Below are 13,513 nucleotides of genomic sequence, written 5' to 3' on the forward strand. Positions count from 1 at the left end.
TTGAGTAAACTCTCTTGGCCCCTACACTTCCTATCCTGAACAGAATAAACAACAAAAAAGTTAAGAATTGTTCAATCTATAAAATATCAATTTAAACCAAAGCGAGCTTTTAGAAAAAACACCACTGCAGGGTCCTCACTAATGACAGAAGACAACTTTCCTGCCATTCCCATTCCCAGTGACTAAAACTACTCTTTTCCTTCTTCTTTTTCACAAACTCTTTTATATTATTTTACCCATCAGATTGATTTTTTTTTTAAACCAGATTGTAAAATGTGCATGCACAAAGCCTATTATTTATTAACAGACTTTGTGTCCCTGTGTGCCCTGACACAAAAATGGCTTGGAAACACAGTGTACTCCTTGCAGTTAATTACGATAAAGAGTTTACCATGAGCATAACAACCCTACTGTCATACTAAAGGAAAAAAGTGAAGACAAAACCCAACAATAGTTATTTATTTAGGATAAATAGCTCACTAGGATAGCTGCCTGAGATAAACATTCATTGCCAAGAGGGACCTAAGGGATAGCAGTTTGATAATTTTCAGAGTAGCAGCCATGTTAGTCTGTATCCACAAAAAGAACAGGAATATTTGTGACACCTTAGAGACTAACAAATTTATTTGAGCATAAGCTTTCGTGGGCTAAAACCCACTTCATCGGATGCATGTTACTCCAGCATACTTTAGTACATTATAACCAGTCTATGGGCTAGATTCTTCAGATTTACACCAGAGTAACTGAGAGCACAAACTAATCCTAGAATAGTAGGGAAGCATCACAATTTCAATTCCTTTTCCATTAACAAGTTTTCTTAAAACAAGGAATTAAAAGTTTCTTCAAATGAAACAAAATGTGGACATCTATTTTATTGGAAGGGGCAACTTATTCTAGCATTGGGGATGCAATTGAGTGTGCTTTCCACAGACACTTGAGTTCTAGGGACTTTAAAATAGATAGGTTTGAGCAAGGGCACATTTGCAATGTACACTGGATATGAAATAAATGTGCTGGTGTATCTATACAGTAATTCAATGTCCAAGGCTCAGCTAAAACTGATTAAATACAGAAAGCTCAGATTAACTGAATCAAGGAATTACTGGAGTCTATAAATAATAGAGGGGTTTATATATTGTAATTATATGTGCTATGGCTGAAAGGCAGGATAAGGATTGAGTTTCATATGTAACTCCTGGCTTTTCTGCTTGCAGCTCAAACCCTTTAAAGATATTTCAAATGTGTAGATTTCATCTGTTAAATTCAATTTTCTTAGTGTTAGCTTTTTTTAAAAACCAGTCCCTCAATTATATAAATTGGCCCATTTAAAATGTTTGGATTTCTCATCCCCTCAACCTGTTACACTGTCTGCCGAATTGTTACTTTTAAACCACAACCCATGTGGGAAAGGGAGGGGCCTTGCCACAGAATAAGTTCCAGAACATTCTGACTGACAAAGCCAGACAATCTCCATGGGGCCCCCAGATGGTGCAGACAGTAGTGGAAGTTTCACTGCCTTTTCAATGAGTGCAGCATGCAACTTCCCTTCCATGTCTGGCTTGTTCCGTTGGTTGATATGAAGGAGGGGAGCTGGGGCTGACCTCACTTGGCATCTGTATTCTCTCTTGAGTAATTAGCACCCCCAGGCAGATGGGATTGTGCCTAGCCTTGAAAGGGGAAGAAGGTTTCTTGCACCCACCACCTCACCCAGCGGTGCAAAGCTGGCCACAATAGCCTTCTATTTAGAAAGTATGTGATATTTAGAGTATGTGTAGTTCGAATTCTTATGGAGAGTACATGTGAATCCACCAGGAACATGGCAGTACATACATCGGACATATTATTCCAATCCAGCTCTTTAATCTTCCTTTTTTCCTACTGTGCAAGGTATTTTGTCTCTAGTGTGAGGTCCAGTTACTGCCTAAGATTTCTCGGTAGCCATTTTTTGTTTTATATTTTATACTTCAGTGGTTTCTTCTTTTTATCAAATTATCAGAAGCAATTAAATTTTCTTATGAACTGATTCATTAAATATCACTGTCTGTTACCGTTTATGAAAGCACTCAGACACAACCGTTATGAAAACAGATAGATTAAAGCCTTTTTGCATTATAAAAGAGTTGTAGACAAAAGAGCAGCTGTCTAGTCCAGTTTTAATTCCAATATACTGTATATTTATATAAACAAGCCCTTGTCCAAGATAAGAGGGGCAGCTTTATTTGTCTGTATTGCATTAAGTTTGATGAAGTGCGATCCAGCTTCTCGCTTACACTCGGTTTCAGACAATTATTAGGGTACATTACAAGCGCGATAAATCAGTGTTGCATCACACTGCAAGACAGCACACATTGTCTTGCTGACAGTACTCACATAAGCACCATGAGTGCCTATTAACTAAGGTGCAGATGTTAGACATACTTGACACACCTTTGGTTTCTTTATCTTCTGTCATCAACATCTGGCATTTCAAAAAGGTCAAATGGGGAGGAGCCCCATTCATCAGGAAACAAAAATACTTGCACAGCAGATAATTATCAATCCATAGTGAAAATGAAGCTGCAAAGGCAAAGTGAGTGAGGTGGAAACTTGTTTGATTTCAGTGAGTGTTTATAAAGAGATATGGGCGCTCAGGACCTATGATCGGGCATAAGAACTTGGTATACACCTAGGACATGAGAAATTTGAGCCTACAGATGACACTATGCCTAAAATAGAACAGAAGAAGGATGCTGAGTTTAATGCTGTACGTAGATGGATCACAGATAAATTGCCTACACTGAAAGCTGGATGCAATAGTGAAAATCTATTTAATATAGACTAGGAAACAAACGTCTTCTATAGAGGGTATCTGCTCATGGTCACTAAAAGAAAGAAAATTAATTGGAATAATAGAAAAGCAAGTCATATCTATGATGTGATAACCATTTGGGGACAGAAATAAAAAGTTCTTTGTTGTAAATAAAAGTAAACTCCATTGGTCACCATTAAGCTGTAAGAGCGAGGCAATGGAAATTCCTGATGATGAGACTATTTTCCTAAGTGAAACCCGTGAATTTGAGTGTGATAATCCTGTTAGAATCATAGAATATTAGGGTCAGAAGAGACCTCAGGAGGTCAGCTAGTCCAACCCCTGCTCAAAGCAGGACCAACACCAACTAAATCATCCCAGCCAGAGCTTTGTTTTTTCTAAAACAAAAAACATGCAACACCAGCCTGGTGTTTCCCATGCAAAGAACAAGGCCACTTTCAGTACAGTTCCGCACTAACAGTAATGGAATGGCACCCGTTTACAAAGGATCAGATTCTTTGTCCCAGTCTGCTCCCTTTGTGCCACTTAGGACTGAAGCTCACGCTGCGCAAAGAGAATGGAAAACTCCAGTAAATCCCCTGCTGGGAATATTTGCCGCAACTGGAATTCACAAAGAAACAAACAAAAGAGCTGGCAAAACCAGCTCCTGTGTGTTCCACCCCATATCCTCTGGCCCAGGGGTTGTCTCAGGCTTCAGGAGAGTGAGAGAATAGCCATAGCATGAAGTGCAGTTATAGCCAACTGGTGTGTGATCTGTAGAGGCCCGTACCTAACTGGCATAAGTTAGAGCAGCCTTCAGCCAGCTCAAACCTGCAGCAGGGCCAAGGCCAGGGCAGATTATCAGGCAGCCATAACCAGTTCCTGGTGGCCTCTCACTAAGACGGACAGAGCACAGAATGTATGGCAAGGTCTGAATTTATTCCAACAAGTGAAATTAAACCCACGGACATAGTTTCAATTCACAGTTTGAACAGAGCTGATAGAGTCTGGGGCAATGGCAAAACTAACACAGATAAGGGGAATTCTGCATGCAATTCTGAAATTGCGGGAAAAAGTAATTGCCCAGATGAGGTCTACACATTTCCCAGAGCTTGTAAAGCTGTGAAACCAACAACACTGACTTCTGTTATAGAAACACAGGATGCAGATCACTTCTCCCAAAAGGTGGAGGGACATTTTCTGCTGTTTAGGAACATCATTTGGCACTTATTCTATGGCGAGGAATGCTTTTATTGATGGGGAGCATGAATAATTTTCTGCATTTTGGTTTTACATATATATATATATGTGTGTGTTTATATATATATGTATGTGTGTAACTCCCCCCCCCCGCCCCGCATGTTCTCTAAATACTTTCACAAAATGACTCCTCTTTCTAATGTAAAATCTTAACCTGTTCTCTTTGCAGTTGTAGAGGCTTTTAGGCAGTTGAACAATACACTTGAGGCCTGATCCTCTGCTGGTATAAATCAGTGCAGCTTCTTTGACTTCAGTGGAGATGCACTAATTTACACCAGCTGAGAACTTAGTCCTTCGTTCCCAAATATCATCCTCAATAAAATCTCACCTCTGGCTCTGTCCCTACACACACTACGGAGGCCTGATCTTGCACACACTGACTATGATGAGTACTGCTGACTACCTTGATTATTCCCATTGAAGATCTATTACAAAGTAGGCATTTGCAGGATCAGGCCCTATATTTGTTATTATTAATTAAATAGTGTGATTTAATATCTGGGAGTCTTATCCTGAGAGTGGAATTGAACGTCCTTTACAGGGCTTCAGAGGAAAATTAATTTCCCAGTAAGCAGCTTTATAAAATTGCAAAGGCAAAGCCAACTTTAAGTTTTTGTTCTCGGGGGTGGTTTTTTTTAATTAATAAGCCTAATGTTCACAAGTTGACATTCTCACCAAGAAATAAATGGACATTCTGTTAACCTCAGCCATTCATTATTCAGCACTGGGAGAAGAGAACAGAATTACATATCAATTTTTCAGTTCATTACTTTCCCCCATTAACTTCTGGAGTCAGAAGATGTTGTGTAGCTAAGCAAATTGGACCTAATCATGCCTCTGTGTCTGTGGAGAGGTCACGGCAATGCAATCACTGCACCAGGGGGAAGGACAGTGGTGAGCTCAATTTCACAGTGGCCTTTGCATCCCACCGTGCAGAAAATGTTTGTTAGTGTGGTATAAGGGGACGGGGAGGGCCTAGGCAGTTACTTGTACCCTCCCACTTTCTGTCCCCACCCTGTCATGGAAGAAGTATGGAGAGGTCCAGTGCAGCCTCAGTGTTGCAGTCAGGGGCGGCTCCAGGCCCCAGCATGCCAAGCGCGTGCTTGGGGCGGCACGCCGCGGGGGGCGCTCTGCTGGTCACCAGGCGTGCCTGCGGATGCTCCACTGAAGCCGCGGGACCAGCGGACCCTCCGCAGGCACATCTGCGGGAGGTCCACCGGAGCCGCGGGACCGGCGACCGGCAGAGCGCCCCCCGCGGCGTGCCGCCGTGCTTGGGGCAGCGAAATGGCTACTCTGTAGGGAGAGAGGATTCCTATACTCACTCCTGGCCATCTCCCTAGCTACTGTGGCTTGCCAATGGGCCCAGAAAGATAAAAATGATTCTATTTGGACTCCATTAGGTGGCCTTCAAATTAGTTTGCATTTAATAGAAGATTTTTGCTCACTAATGTCGTCACTGCAGAGCTAACTGGGTGGTCAGCGCCAGGGTTATTTTTGCTCGGGACTGAGCAGCCATACTGCAAAGCCATACCCGAGTTACTGAGGGTTCATCTATACTTCGAGCTGGGTCGTAATTTGCAGCTTGAGGAGACATGCCTGAGCTAACTCTCATGAGCTAGCATGCTAAAATTAGAAGCACAGTCAGACCACCATAAGGGATGAGAGGGTCTCACAGCTCCATATCCGTTCTAGATGCTAGCTATACACGTGGGTAGTTTCTACTTAGCATTTTGGATGTGTATGTACTGGGGGTGGCTATCCCATCCTGCTGCCACAGCTACACTTATATTGTTAGTGTGCTCTCTTGATCAGAGCTAGTGTGACCTGTCTCCTCAAACTGGAAAATACAGCTTCCAGCTGCAACGTGGACATACCCTGTCTTCTCACACTGGTGCTGCATTCACCTGTGTATGTTGCTAGGACTTCTGGGGGCATATCTCATGGTCCTTTATTCTGCAGTAAGCTGAGCCACTCTATGTTTCTATCCCAGTGAATTGTAGGACAATGTGTCTGTCCTTCTGGGCAGATAGAAGGAACTGTGGAAAAGCATTAAAGGATTAACAGCACTCCAGTGATTTAGCCCACATCCATGGCACAAAGGGGAGGAGAGTTACTAGTCTGATTTTAGCCTATATCTCAGGAGAGGCCAGTAGCCTAGGTGTAAAGCACCACTATGCTCTAATGAGAGGGTTTACGTGTGGATGGGAGCCACATTAGGGGCAACCCAGTGAGAGCCTAAGTTAACTCTCCGATGAAGACATACTCTATGTAGGACCAATCTTTACTAGAGGCCTGTGAAACTTCTAATAATGAAATCTAACTAAAGCAGGATGAAACATGGCTAGCTTCAGGTTTTGCCGCAAACCCAAATTTGGGCCAGTTTTGCCAAACTCGCCAAGAATGTGTTGAAATTCAGATGAGATGGAAGCCAAATTCTGAGTGAAACGGAGATAAATTATGCTTAACCTGGAAACATTGATTTTGGATGAGTTTTGCTGGGAATTTCTGAGCTTATGTAAATCCAAAGACTTAAGGCAAGATGCAGGAGGCAGTGTGTGTGTATGTGGAAATCTAGTCAAAGCAGTGAAATATTAACCACTGGAGGAAATGAAGGGGACAAATCCCCATCCAGCTTTTTACTATTTTGTAGTAGGCCTCTTCAGTGGGGACATAGATCTCATGTGTTTTCATGTGGTTTAGAATAATTAACTTCCAAAAATCTCAAGTATCTGTCCATACTGACATGCCCATGCAAACCAAAACCATCATCCTTGCAGTAATTCCACTGAAGTTATTGGAAATAAATCAGGGATGATATTGGCCCACTGCATTTTGCACATCTGTAATCATTAGATTGACTTGTTACATGGTTTGAAGATGCTAAGTGTCTTGTTTTGTACATTTCTTTGGCATATTCCCTTCAAACACTTGGTGCAAATTTAAAACAGAACAAAATAGCCAGCTTCACTTCTGGTTTTGATCAACCCCACTGATGTGATGACAAGGGTGATACACCATGCTCATATTTATGATCAAGCCACTATTTCCTTCCACCCCCAACATATTGCTGCAGAACCCAACTTTGACCAAATTTTAAATGGGGACATCGCATCTCCTTCAAGGCATTGGAAAATCTGGTAAAGAAAATAAGTGAGTGAGGATGCAGTGTTACTTGCAACATCATCAGAACTGTGCAAAGTTGAAAAATGTTTGGATCAAATGAAATGTTCCATTTCATTTTTGCAAGGGGTGAATGCTTTTAAAAATAAAGCAAGTAAAATTCAAAACAAGTCATTTTGAATAAAAAAATTGAAACATTTTTAAAAAATGTCAAAATAAATGTTTTAATTTTTTTCAGGGGTTTTTTCATGACTGAAACAATTCTGCAAATTTGATTTTAATTTACAAAATGTTTCAAATGACCCAAATTTGCATTTTTCAGTTAAAAAGTTTCAGCCTTAAAATTTTGCCCATCTCTAACTATAACCCATTACTCTCAGCAGTTGTTTTAGTTGGACATTATTCAGCTACAAAATAGTGCAAGCCACACGGCCTTACAATAGATTGGAAGATCCTGGTAGAAGATGAGTGTTCTACAGCTCTCATCAATATCTCTGACACTAGACAAAGTAACATTTCAAGCTTTTATAAGACGTCAATTTACTATATTTGTTTATAGTGCACAGAAATTTAATGTTAATCTTTCATACTACAGTGTTCCCTTGTACATTTGTTTGAAGCATTTTATTTATGAGTTCATAAGTTTTACAAACTCTTCATGATCTTGCCTTACAGTTCACACAAATAAAATGTCCAGCGTTTACATGACTTAAAAAAAGCAAAGTGCTTAAAGTTAATCATGTGCTTAAGTGCTTTGCTGGATTGGAGCCAGAGAGCTCAAACCTGGAAACTGTGTGTTTAATCAGTTTACAGCCGGGCTTCTCAAACGTCATTGCACCGCCACCCCTTTCTGACAACAAAAATTACTAAACGACCCCAGGAGGAGAGACCAAAGCCTGAGCCTGCCCAAGCTCAAGCCCCGCTACCCTGGGGGTGGGGCAAAGCCCAAGGGCTTCAGCCCCACACAGGGGGCCTGTAACCTGAGCTCTGTCACCCAGGGCTGAAGCCCTTGGGCTTCAGCTTCAGCCCTGGGCAGGGGGGCTCGGGCTTTGGCCCGAGACCCCAGCAAGTCTAAGCCAGCCCGGGTAACCCCATTGAAATGGGGTCATGACCCACTTTGGGGTCCCAACCCACAGTTTGAGAACCACTGGTTTACAGTATAGAAACCCTCATACTCAAACAAAATTAAAAAATGGCATATTTTAGGGTTATTTTTCTTAGAAAACAACTGATTCATCTTTTTATTTTGAGGTTCATAGCGTAGCCAGCATGTACAGCAGAGTCATTTGAGAGTTTGCTCTGCTCTACTACACTGATGTTGTTTTGGATTTGATGCAGATAGAACGTATCCAATTCATTGTTCATGTGCTATTCAAATAACGCCACATGTAGTCTTCATTTCATATCATGTCCACAGGCTGATAGGCTGCAGTGTAGTGAGAATGCATGACAAAACACAAGAGAAAACACTTGCTCTGGATTGAAGATCATCCATCTGCCAGCATTCAGTTTGAATTTTCATAGAATACTTGATGCAAGTAAAGTGCCAGCTACTTTGAATTATCCTTAGGTACTCTGAAGCTGAGAGCAGTGTGAGTTTTCTAAACTGCCCTTAAAATAGATTAATCTGAGCCAAGGTGGTAGAATAACTAAGTATTCTTTATTGTATATCAAGAAAGAGATTTACTTAATCTATGCATGAGCACTGACAAATTTCATAGAAATCATTTTTTTTTAAAAATGCTGAGATTCCAGAGTTTTCCCTTAGTTCAATTAGGATTAAACTCTGCAAGGTGCAAATCACTTAAGTAGGTGTCTAGCTTTTAGCACAGGAGGAGTCCCTCCCAGTGACTTCAAAGGGCCCACTCAAGTCCTTAAACTTAAACCTGTGATGAAGTGCTTTGGTAGATCAGGTTGAAGTGCTCAGCGCCCTGAAGGATCAGGCTCTTAGCTACCTCCAAACAAATGAGTTGCTTGTTGAGAACATAAACCCAATTCTGCTCTCAATAATATATCCCTGTAACCCTACTGAAGTCAATGGATTGCACATGTGTAACAAAGGGCAGAATTTGGCTTTGTGAGAAGAAAATTGACAAGGACTGAGGCTAGCTGCCTATTTCTATAAAAGACCTTCAGTACAACGGATTAAAACTTGATGTTATAATGTTAGGTGTTCTGACCCCAGTTCAGCATGGTACGTAAGCATGTGTTTAACTTTAAGCTTTGCGTAATCCCATTGACTTCAATGGAAGTACTTGTGCTTAAAGTTAAGCATGTGCTTAAGTACCTTGCATAAGCAGGGCCTCTGGTAGGTGCAAATCCAGTTCCATATATGCCATAGAGCACTACTTAGAAGCAGAACTCATATAGTTCCACTGTGCAAAGTGGCAGGTTGCATGTAGGGGAGCTGTGCAGGAGATGCACACAGGGGCTGGACCTGGTTAGCTAACATGTGTAAAGTGTTTTGACGAGGCAAAGCACTACATTTGTGCTGAATGTTATTTAGTAGTAGCAATAGTAATGCCACTGACCCAAACTCATGTCGAATGAATTTTACAAATGCATGCAGACCATCTCATTCATATATATATTATTGTAATAACAATACATTCTAACATTTTATTTTTATGTGACAGTGACATTTTCCTCTGCAAGGCAGCACACAAATAAAAATATAGAACCTTTTATCTGCTATCAAAAGGCTGCTATTAATTACTGAATGTTTGAATTTAACATTTGTCCTTCATGTATTGTAGGGCAAATGTTACATTCAAATATGTAGTAAATAGTGGCCTTTGATTATCATAGTAAAGGTTTTACATTAATTTCACTTGACATTCACTGGAGCAAGTCTGTATGTGGTCATTCTGTGAAAAAGTTTTTAAGAAGTGTATCAAATTCAACACAGTCCAGTTTCCACACTTGGGAAGATGATATTTCAGAACTTCCTTGATCTTGTGCAGGCTTAGTACAAAAGCCCAGAGCAATTTTTATTCAACAGGACCCTAAGTGCAAACACGCTACTTGATTTCACCTGCAAAGATAAACACATCATATCAAGTATTGTAAGGTGACAAAGTGCTTGATGCCAAAAGAGTATTTTTTTTTTAAAGTCACGAGTTTATAGCTTATCCAAAGTAGAAAGTTCAGGGGGGGCATGTTTTTCAAGATTGCTTCCCAAAGACACATGACATATGAAGGTAGCTCAAGCCTGTTGCTGCATTTTGCTGTATGAGGCCTCGATCCTGCAAACATGGGTGGGCTTAAATTTAAAGCATGAAGCCAACACACAGAGTTGTCTGCAGGATTGGGGCTGTAGGCTCCAAAGTAACTGATTCATAAGTTTGGTCTGGATTTACAGCAGTGCAACTGTGAGAAAGATCTAACTCATTTGATGTGACTGTTTGCTATGGGGAATATATACATGGGCTTTTTAAAAAAAAATTAAAAAGCACATGCAGTATTGCCCGTATCCAGGGCCGGTGCAACCATTTAGGCAACCTAGGCAGTCGCCTAGGGCGCTGGGATTTGGGGGGTGCCATTTTCTTCGGCAGCGACTGCGGTGGCCGAATCTTCGGCCGCCCCGGTCACCGCTGGCATGTAGGCAGGGGAGCGCGGGGAGGGCCACCTGCAACAAGTAAGGGGGGGGCGGCTTGCAGGGGAACTCCCTGCCCCGCCTCCTCCCCGAGCACGCCGTGGCTGCTTCACTTCTCCCGCCTCCCAGGCTTGCCGCGCCTAAGCTATTGGGGGGTGGGGAGCTGCCACAAGGGGGGCGCCTCAGGGTGGAGGAAGGGAGCTGCCGCAGGTGGGCGGGAGCACGCCTCAGGGCAGGGGCGCAGGGCCACAAGGTGGAAGTTTCGCCTAGGGCGCGAAACATCCTTGCACCGGCCCTGCCTGTATCAGGCCCAACTCTACAAACTTTCCATGCACAGAACTTTGCCTTCAATGGGACTTGTAGGATCAAACCTCAAAGGGAGATGCTCAGAAGACAATCAAGAACAGATATGCCGTGAACAACCTCATTTCATAGGAAGGAAACGTCAAAAACTTTCATACTTTTTCCTGTTAAAAGAATACACTTTCTTTTGAAAGCATAAAGACTAGAATTGCCCCTGTTCCTGGGTCTCAATCAGCAGTCATTTCTGTTCTGTGGTCCCTTCGGGAGTAGAATGTACCCTCTCTTCTGTACTAGAAAAGCAGGTACATTCACCCACCCAAGTTGTGTATTTTTTTCTCTCCATACTTTTCTGGAGTGAAATATGCAATAATCCTGAGTAGTTTGTGCATAACTTGTTTATGAATTAGAGCCTCTGGCTTCTATGGCCATTCCTGTGCAAATGCCTCCCAGGATTATCCTAGATTCAACATTCTGAACAAACACCCACAAGCAGAAATACATATTCCCCGTTTTAATAAGAAAGGCATTTCTTAAGCTATAGTAGGTGACTTACTATAAGCAGTCACATTTTCCATTGAAGATTATTTTGTCATTCTTGTGTGCTTGCCTGCCAAGTGTGCTGTTTGTTGATGGGGCAGCATGAATGCCGACATGGGCAAGAACAAAAAGGAATCAGATTGTGCAGTAAGGTTAGAGAGAGAAGCTTTACTTCATACTTCAGGGTTTAAACCAGTCTGTATTAGAGATTAGGATGAAACCTGATGTGGGAAGCAAATTGCCCCATATCTGTCTACTGTGGGGGGTTCTTACACTTTCCTCTGAAGCATCTGGTACTGGCCATGTGCAGACACAGGATATTGGTCTAGGTCAAGGTGGGCAAACTAGGGCCCGCAGGCCACATCCGGCCCACCAGCCGTTTTAATCTGGCCCTCGAGCTCCACTGGGGAGCAGGGTCTGGGGTTTGCCCTGCTCCGGCACTCCAGCTGGGAAGCAGGGTTGGGGGCTGCTCCAAGCGGCTCCCAGAAGCAGTGGCATGTTCCCCCTCCAGCTCCTATTCATAGGGGCAGCCAAGGGGCTCCACTCCACGTGCTGCCCTTGCCCCAAGCGCAGCTCCCATTGGCCAGGAACTGCGGCCAATAGGAGCTGCAGGAGCAGTGTCTGCGGACAGGGCAGCGCACAGCAGACCCGCCTGGCTGCACCTCCACATAGGAGCTGGAGAAGGGACATGCTGCTGCTTCCAGGAGCCGCTTGAGGTAAGCACCACCTGCACCCCTGAGCTACCACCCCACAGTCTCAGAGTGAAGGGCCTGCTACTGAATTGCCGTCGAAGACTGAAGCGGCGGCGGTAGAGCTACAGATCACAATTGTGGCTTTTTTTTCCTTTGCTGCTTGGGGTGGCAAAAACCCTGGAGCTGGCCCTGCTGCCTTGGAAGAAAAAGGTTATAGAAAAAATAGTCAGTTATGGCAAGATTGTCACACTTCCCATCCATGCAAGAGAAAAGGGGGGGGAAATGTTCCACCTTGTTCCTCTGCATGGGCTACCAGCACCATTGGTCTGTAGAAATGGGGAGAGAGCAGGCTCCATAGGCAGCTGCTTCTCCTTCCCACCCACCCCACTCCCAACATCCATTTAGATGGTGGAGGAGCAACTGGAGAAGGAGAGAGAAGTAAAGTGCTGCTAGTATGTGGCAGTAGCTGATTTGTTCCAAGGGGGAAATAAAGGCAAACTAGGGAAGGAATTGTGACTCACTCTTTGAAAGCAGCATAAACTAAACCAGCAAAGTCTCTTATTCCAGAATAAGAGTGTCCGCACAGAGAGTTAAAATGGCATAACTGTAGAGGTATAATACCAGTATATCTCCTCATGTAGATGGGCCCTCAGAGCCACAGAGCTACATGTTCAAGCTAGACCCCATTACATATACTCCAAAGGCCTGTATCTTACTCTGCAAGAAGTCCCATTGAAATCAGTGGAAATGCCTGTGGAATAGTATACTATTTTTTGAGTGTAAGCAGAGCAGCATCTGGCCCCAGGTAGTTTAGCAAAATGTGGAGATGTCCTTCACTGCAAAGTACTTCATCATCTAACTCTTTGGAAATACTTAGAGCCAGGTGTCCCGCTGGAGAAAGACCTGAGAAGAGGTTTGTCCTCAGAGCAAATGTTACTCGTTAGCTGCACCCTCTGATTCATTGCTTCTCTGTGCAGTTTCAGTGTCGTGCCTGGTTTTTGATTTGCTCGCTTATTCTCTCCTTGACTTTGAAAGTTTATTACATATTCTAAGACAGTGGCTCTCAAACTTTTTTTACTGGTGACCCCTTTCACATAGCAAGCCTGAGTGCAACCCCCCTTATAAATTAAAAACTCTTTTTTTATATATTTAACACCATTATAAATGCTGGAGACAAGCAGAGTTTGGGGTGGAGGTTGACAACTCGCGACCCCCCAT

At 42.9% G+C, this 13,513-nt stretch overlaps 1 protein-coding gene across 8 annotated transcripts in view; it reads left to right on the forward strand.

Annotated features, from left to right (window-relative positions):
* The window catches only part of SLC2A12 (solute carrier family 2 member 12), a 68,883-nt gene that overhangs the window by 42,440 nt on the left and 12,930 nt on the right, over nucleotides 1-13,513 (forward strand). The window lies entirely within an intron of this gene.

The sequence above is a fragment of the Mauremys reevesii genome, linkage group 3 (assembly GCF_016161935.1).
Source record: "Mauremys reevesii isolate NIE-2019 linkage group 3, ASM1616193v1, whole genome shotgun sequence".
In the NCBI taxonomy this organism is placed as follows: domain Eukaryota; kingdom Metazoa; phylum Chordata; order Testudines; family Geoemydidae; genus Mauremys; species Mauremys reevesii.